Genomic DNA, 6,998 nt, shown 5'->3' with positions numbered 1-6,998 from the left:
GCTCCCCTCCTTCCTCCAGGGGCCACAAGCCGCTGCCTTTGGCGCCGCGGGAAAGAGTCGTCCTCCCTTCCGCAGAGCTCCCGCTTCCAGTCTCCGCCGCCGGCTCCATGCACCCGGGATCCTCTCGGCGACGTTGGCGCTGTCGTCGCCGCCGCCTCAGCCCCGAACGGGAGGAGCCCGAGTCTCGCCGCTTCCCCTTCCCGCCGCTCGGCGCCGCTTCGCCTCAGCCAGCCGCTCCTCGGCCCGCCGCCGCCGCCGCCGCCGCCGCATGTCCCAGGTTACCTCGGCTGCGGCTGGCGTCGCGGCAAAGGGCTGCACTCGGGCCGCGGACGAGGCGCCTCTCGTGGAGCTGGCATTTTGCGGGGCGCGCTCGCTTGCTCCGGCTCTCCGCCCCCCGCCCGGCTCCGCAGGCGAAGGACTCTTTGTTCTGAAGGCGCTCGGCTCTTTCGCTCGACGGCTCTTCGCAAAGTTTCCCCGGGGCCGAGGCGTCCCTTCGACGCCCGAAGTTGCGACTCCTCCGGCACGAGGCGCTTTGCCCCCGGCCCGGCCCAGAGCTCTGCGAGGCAACCCAGGTCGGTCCCCTTTGCTCCGCTGCTGCCGCCACCCGTCCTTCTTTCCCTGCGCAGACTCGTGCCAAGTGCCGGCCGCCCCTCGGCTCAGCTCCCTTTCATCTTGCCCGCCGCCCCTTTCTTCGCCAACGGCCTCTTCCTCCTCCTCCTGCTCCCGCCGAGATCAGACGGGCTCCGGGGCGCGGATCTGCCCCCTCTCGGATTTGGCAGCGCGCTCGCAGTCTCCTCCTCCTCCCGAGCCGGGCTTGCCTCTGCAGCTCGTTGCCCTTCCTACCGGGGAGGAAGCTTCCGCACTCGCCCCGCGGCTTTCCTCCGGCGCGCCTGCAGGATTCCTCCCCGCAGGCCGAATGAATGAACGAGCGGCCCGAGGGAAAGGAAGCGAAGCGCGGACTGCCAGCGCGCGCGGGCGGGCGGGCGCAGAAAGCGGCATGTTCTTCGTATCTGTATTGCAGGGAGATAGGGAAAGACGTGAAGAGGGAGCCGTGAAGCGAGTTCGAAGGAAACATGTCGTATGCTATTTAGGAGCAACACCATAAATGAGCGCGGGGTGGCTGTTTCTGGGGGGAGGGGGGAACCCTGCTGTCTCTTAAGGCGGGTGCTTGGACGGGCCCGTTGTTTGTTTGTTTTTGCCTGGGGCTGATGGGAATTGTAGTCCAGACCAGCTGCAGGGCACCTGGTTAAGGGAAGGCTGTCCCTTTTTTCCCCCCAGTGGTAAAACAAGTTGCCTGTTAAAGCGACTCTTTTTGTAGACACGGGAAAAACCGAGCTGTCCATGACCCAGCCAAAAGGTTTGGAAATCTTCACTGTCTTCATCGTATGTCTCACATACTTTGCACCTATTCCTGCTCTACGTCTCCTCTTCGCCTGTGGGTCATTATTTACCTTCTTGGTAATATTGCCATGGTGCATCTGTCCCAGCGAAACTGAATGCCTTCACCTGCCCCAGCTGCAACCAAGCGTCGCTTGCTTCTCTCCAGCCACAGCAGGCGCTGTAACTCTCCCACAGTTTTGACTTCACCCCCAATGGCATATCTTCCATTGTCTCGAGAGAGAGAGAGAGAGAGACAGATGCCAGCAACGGTGGTATTACCACACTAAAGGCCACCTATAAACAACAGGATTTGTAATAGGAACAAGTAGACACACAGCAAGGTATTGGCTTCTTAAACTTTTATTCTAGTGAAGCTTCCTAATTAAGACAGAATAAGTAAAAGTTGAAGAGCATTGGGGCACTCACATCTCATAGGCATCTGGTTAGCCAACAGATGCTGGACTAAGATGGGTTTTTGGCCTGATGCAACAGGGCTCTTCATATAAGCGTCCTGAACCGGACAAAACTAAAGCAAGATTAAGAAATAAAACAGGAAAGCAACATAACCATGGCAAAAGATTATTGTCCTAGGGACAAACCACACTGCAAGCCAAGGGGCACCCACTCCTGTTAAAACATATACACAAAATATAGCCAGGGGAGTCCTATAAGAGCTTGGTTCAACCTAATCATTTTACCAGTGTTTTCTTCACGTTTTAAGAATCATGCACCCACAGGGCAAGGGTGTTCTTGTACAGGACTTGAAACTACTTTTTAAGGGTAAAAAGGGAGCAGACAAACCTGTGCAGGAGGAATAGCCCATTTCTTTGTTCTTTGGGGTCAAAAGCCTACTTTGGCACATGCATGGAACCATGTCAATGCTCCGAAGGCTTCGCAGGTGCAAGGCATGGACGCGTAGGTGCAAAGCCATACAAAAACAGAAGCCACCCAGTGGTGCAGGGTGGTAATGCACCCTTACTGTAAGAAACCCAAGATGCATCACTGCGAAGAAGTCTGGTTTGCACGCTGGGGCGAACCTGTATCACATATGCTTAATTGTAAAGGTTATGTTAATCAACAAAAGGGTACTGGGGAGACTTGTATCTTTCCGCCAGCCATTCCCAGTAAAAAGAAAACAAGAGCCAGTCCCACCCCGATCCCTCAGCTTTCACCTTATACCAAGCAAACCTCTCCAAGTCAGTCGATGCTAGTCAATGGTCCACAGCAGAGGTTCTCAAGCTTATTTGGAAACCCAGCCAGATGGGCGGGGTATAAATAATAAATTATTATTACTGCCCCCTTTTCAGGAAAAAAACCTCAGTGCCCCCCCTGGAAATCTACCTTCATTAAGCAAACAGAAAGTTGCAGTGACAAATCTGCCTTCTTTTATATACAGTGGTACCTTGGGTTAAGTACTTAATTCGTTCCGGAGGTCTGTTCTTAACCCGAAACTGTTCTTAACCTGAAGCACCACTTTAGCTAATGGGGCCTCCTGCTGCTGCCGCGCCGCCGGAGCACGATTTCTGTTCTCATCCTGAAGCAAAGTTCTTAACCTGAAGCACTATTTCTGGGTTAGCGGAGTCTGTAACCTGAAGCGTATGTAACCTGAAGCGTATGTAACCCGAGGTACCACTGTATCTATATTTCTGCCTATGTTTTACAAGAAAGATATTGTAAAAACCCATGGGGCGGACCGAAGTGAAGCCTGCCGGCTCAGTCTGATCCACCCCAGGGCCACAGCATGCCTGCCATTGTCCAAATAAGCAGGCCAGCTGCAATCCACTTCCCAGGCCTGACTGAAGCCTGGGAAAACCCCTCGTCTCCAGCACGACAGCAGGATCCAGGGGAGGCCACGTCACCATCCTGCAAGTGTTGTTACACAACAGATGAAATATGTATGAATGGTTTTTCAAAATTTTATTCTCTTTATGCTTCCACTGCCCTTATTTTTATTCAATGCTCCACAATTGCAACCAAGGCTATTACTGCCCCCCTGGATTGTTCCAGCACCCCCCAGGGGGTAGTACTGTCCATTTTGGGAAACACTGGCCCAGAGTATTGTCAAGCATATACAGTACTCCTAATAACTTCAAGAGCAACACACTCCTCTCACAACGGCCACGTAATGTTCACTCCACACTTGCAAGCAATTCACCCTTCATTGTGGCAGCATGTAGACTTGGGAACTCCTTGCCCATTGATATTAGACAGGCCTACCTTCACCATATTGTTTTTGATGCCTGCTAAAAATTGTTTTCGTGCTGACCTGTTTTTAATGTTGGCTTTCACTGTTGCTTTTTAAAGATTCAAAAGATTGTTCTATTATGCAAACCATTTAGAGGTTGCTGTCAACTAAGCTGTATTTAAATAAACTTCGTTAAATAAAATGCTCACACAAAATATTGGTGAATTCTTTATTAAGCAGAACATAGCTAGATTTTGTCAAACAGTTTCTCTCCGCTTAACATGCATTGTTACTTAAAAGCCAATGTAGGATCTGCTTCTCTTCTTCCTCCCTACCCACATGGTACCCAACTTCGTGTTAATTGTTCAAGGTGTAAAAAAAGTCATGTCTGGAAGGGAAGTATTTTGGGGGGAGGTAATTAAAAATGTCATTTAAAATTTAATATCTACAAAAAAATCTAGGCTATATGTACATTATTACCAACAGAGGCATAGGAGCACAGTGCAATGTAAGACTTAGAACTTGTGGCTTCGAGGGCAAGTCTAGGGCTATAAAAATATGGGCCACCATTAGCTTAGAGACCAATAAATTAGCCTTGAGCTTCAGGCTCCATATAGTAGGTCCTGCCTCCACTTTCCTCCTAAATCTGACCACCTCTATAGTTGCACATAAATGCAGGAGATACTTTTAGGGCAGGGGTTGCTGAAATACTGGCCAGGGTCGGCACATTTGGCAAATGGACAACACAGGGAAGGTTTGCATATTTCAGTGCACTTTTGTTTGTGGAAAGTGTTTTGGTAGTCATGTCACTTCTTGGCACATCCCAGCTGCTCCAGAAACACACTTGCCAGCTGCCATAGATAAATAAGTTAAGTTTTCCATTAGATCATTAGCTTTACAGCAGCCCTGTAAAAAAAAAATCCATTTGATCAAGTCAAACGCAACACAGAGGGGCAAGAGTAGCTCTTAAACCCGGCATGGGCCCTTTCAACCTTTTTCACAAACAAACAGAGCTCAAAGCAGCAAATCTAAAAATCACACCATCAAATGGAGAGTAAGACCACAAGAATGCTTCATATTATAAACCTCCCAGGATGTATGTTAACAAGCAAATTTCCCACATTCGTTCTGATATGATGAAGCCAGCCCAATGTAAATCACATTAAGATTTAAATGATGGAACATTCGTTTCACCCTCAATGAGGTGACCGTCGGTATTTACTGCTTTGGGGAGAAAGTATAAGCCCCTTGATGAAATATACCAACTATCACCATGAAGGTGCATTATTTTAATCTTTTCTGTGGAAATTGTCAAGTAGATAAGTGTGTGCAAGGTAAAACATTGTGTGTGAACCTACAACTCTGGGAAACTGGGATAAGAATTAGCTGTCATCCTACACCACTTTTAGCTTGATAGACTGACCTATCTACATGTGAACAGACACTGTATCATCTTAAATTACTAAATGGAAGAGAATATCTGAAAACAATTTCTGTTCTTTGGATAAGTTTAAGTTGTGCCAAGCACCAAAACATTTTAAAGTTGGGTTTTTTAAATAAAAAAAAAGAATAGCATTAAGCCTAATTAATATTTCTCCCATTGCCCCCCAATGCAAACACAGGAAGTTTGCATCGCTACTGCAGACACTGCAGAGATTTCCACTTTCCTTTTCAGACATTAAAGTACAAAATGCACAACACAAGAAATCTCAAGCGTGCAAGTGCATCTTTCAGCATAAGCATCCTTTAAAATATCCACCAGCAGGAACCTGAGCATTTCCCAATTATGTGCATTTGGAAAAGACAAGCACTGGAAAGACAATGTCTGTTTTCTCTGCAACACGCTGTGTCACATTGACTCTAGAACCTAGACCAGAGTACAAAGAATGTGGGGAGTGGGGGGTGGAACAACCTCTCAGGAAGTACATAAGCTACATGACTCAAACCCTCATTTTCAGCAAAAATAAAAACAATTAGTTTTTGGATGGTCCCATATATTTCAAACTCTGGTCCCAAGGCAACCAGACTCACAGCAGTAGGTAGCCTTCAAAGGCTCACCCCTGTTTTAAAAGTGAGGGCAGGGGTGGATAATCACCACGGAGGGGCAGCTGAGGAAAACCACAAGTTGCCAGGTGGATACATAGCCCTGTATGTTGCAATGTGGTATTTGGGGCACGAAGGAAAACAACTGCTAAATACACCAACTATATATCTTTGCAGGCCAATGTGGATTTGACCCCTGCAATGTTTGTTCCTTTCCCCTTGCTCTCTATGCTTGCCCTTGGGGGAGAAACACCTTCCCTCCAACATATTAAGGTTCAGAGACCAAACATACCCTGCCCCCCCCCACCACCAAAAGTGATCTTTCTTGGGTATTCCAGGTCTTTCTGTTTGTACGTAAAATTCAACATGCAAGAGCATGTCAGCTGCTACTGATAATGTGGGTTTCAGAGAAGCGTAAGGTTCAAGCTCGCTTGCTCCAACACAAGCAATCTGTTATTTGGTATAGTGAGGGCTGCGATGTTTCACTGTCCCCTTCTGGATAAGCTGTCTAGATTATGAAGCCAAGCAAGTCTGGAGTGCAATCTTGATATTTTGTAATATTCTCTTTGGCAAGAAATCAGTTCTTTCAGAAGAAGACCACCCAACGTCCTGCAATAAATACAATTTTACCTGCTTTTCCCAAAGATTGATCATACAGGCAACAAACAGCCCTTTCAAAACCTAGGGAAGTTGTTGTTCATGCCCATCAGCCATATCATACCACATTGTAGGTTGAGTGTGGGAACCGTAAGAATCCCCAAACCGATGCTATAATCTTTCCTGGAATGAGACAGCATTAGAATACAAGAGACATGCTGACACTGTGTCAAATAAATCTTATGTTAAATATCGGATGCTGGATATTCTGATATATTGGTCCCACCTGATACTGGCATCCAATTCTACCAAAGGATACAAAGCAAAAGAAAAACAGCAGATGAGGCATTTGTCTCCTGCGTTTTCCTTCTTCCCTACCCATCACCCAAAGCACACACAAAAACCTTTCCTGGGGAGTATCACGTTGTCCTCCTGTACAGTTTAAGTATTCAGTTCAGCTTTCAGACATACCACCTGACCTCATTCACCCAGCTTAGTTGTCTAGTTCCCCTTGAAGATGTTACTGAAGTACTTCTGATAATGCAATCGTGGAAAATGTTAACAAAAACATGCTTAAAAATGGCCTGCATTTATTTCATACACCCGCTTTCCCCTCAAAGTAGCTTTGTATCATCCTAAGACTGTGTGTGTGCACACACATGCACATGGCAGCATTCAGAATAGTTGATTTTTTTTTTAATGAAAGCTTTTCAGCTGTTGAACTAGCAGTCTTGCCAAACTGCATCCCCTGATGTTGGGATGAAGTCAGTTGAGTGCAAGGGCAGGCAGTTCC

Source organism: Podarcis erhardii (assembly GCF_964252035.2).
Source record: "Podarcis erhardii genome assembly, chromosome: 1".
In the NCBI taxonomy this organism is placed as follows: Eukaryota; Metazoa; Chordata; class Lepidosauria; order Squamata; family Lacertidae; genus Podarcis; species Podarcis erhardii.
Note: the sequence above shows the minus strand (reverse complement) of the source record.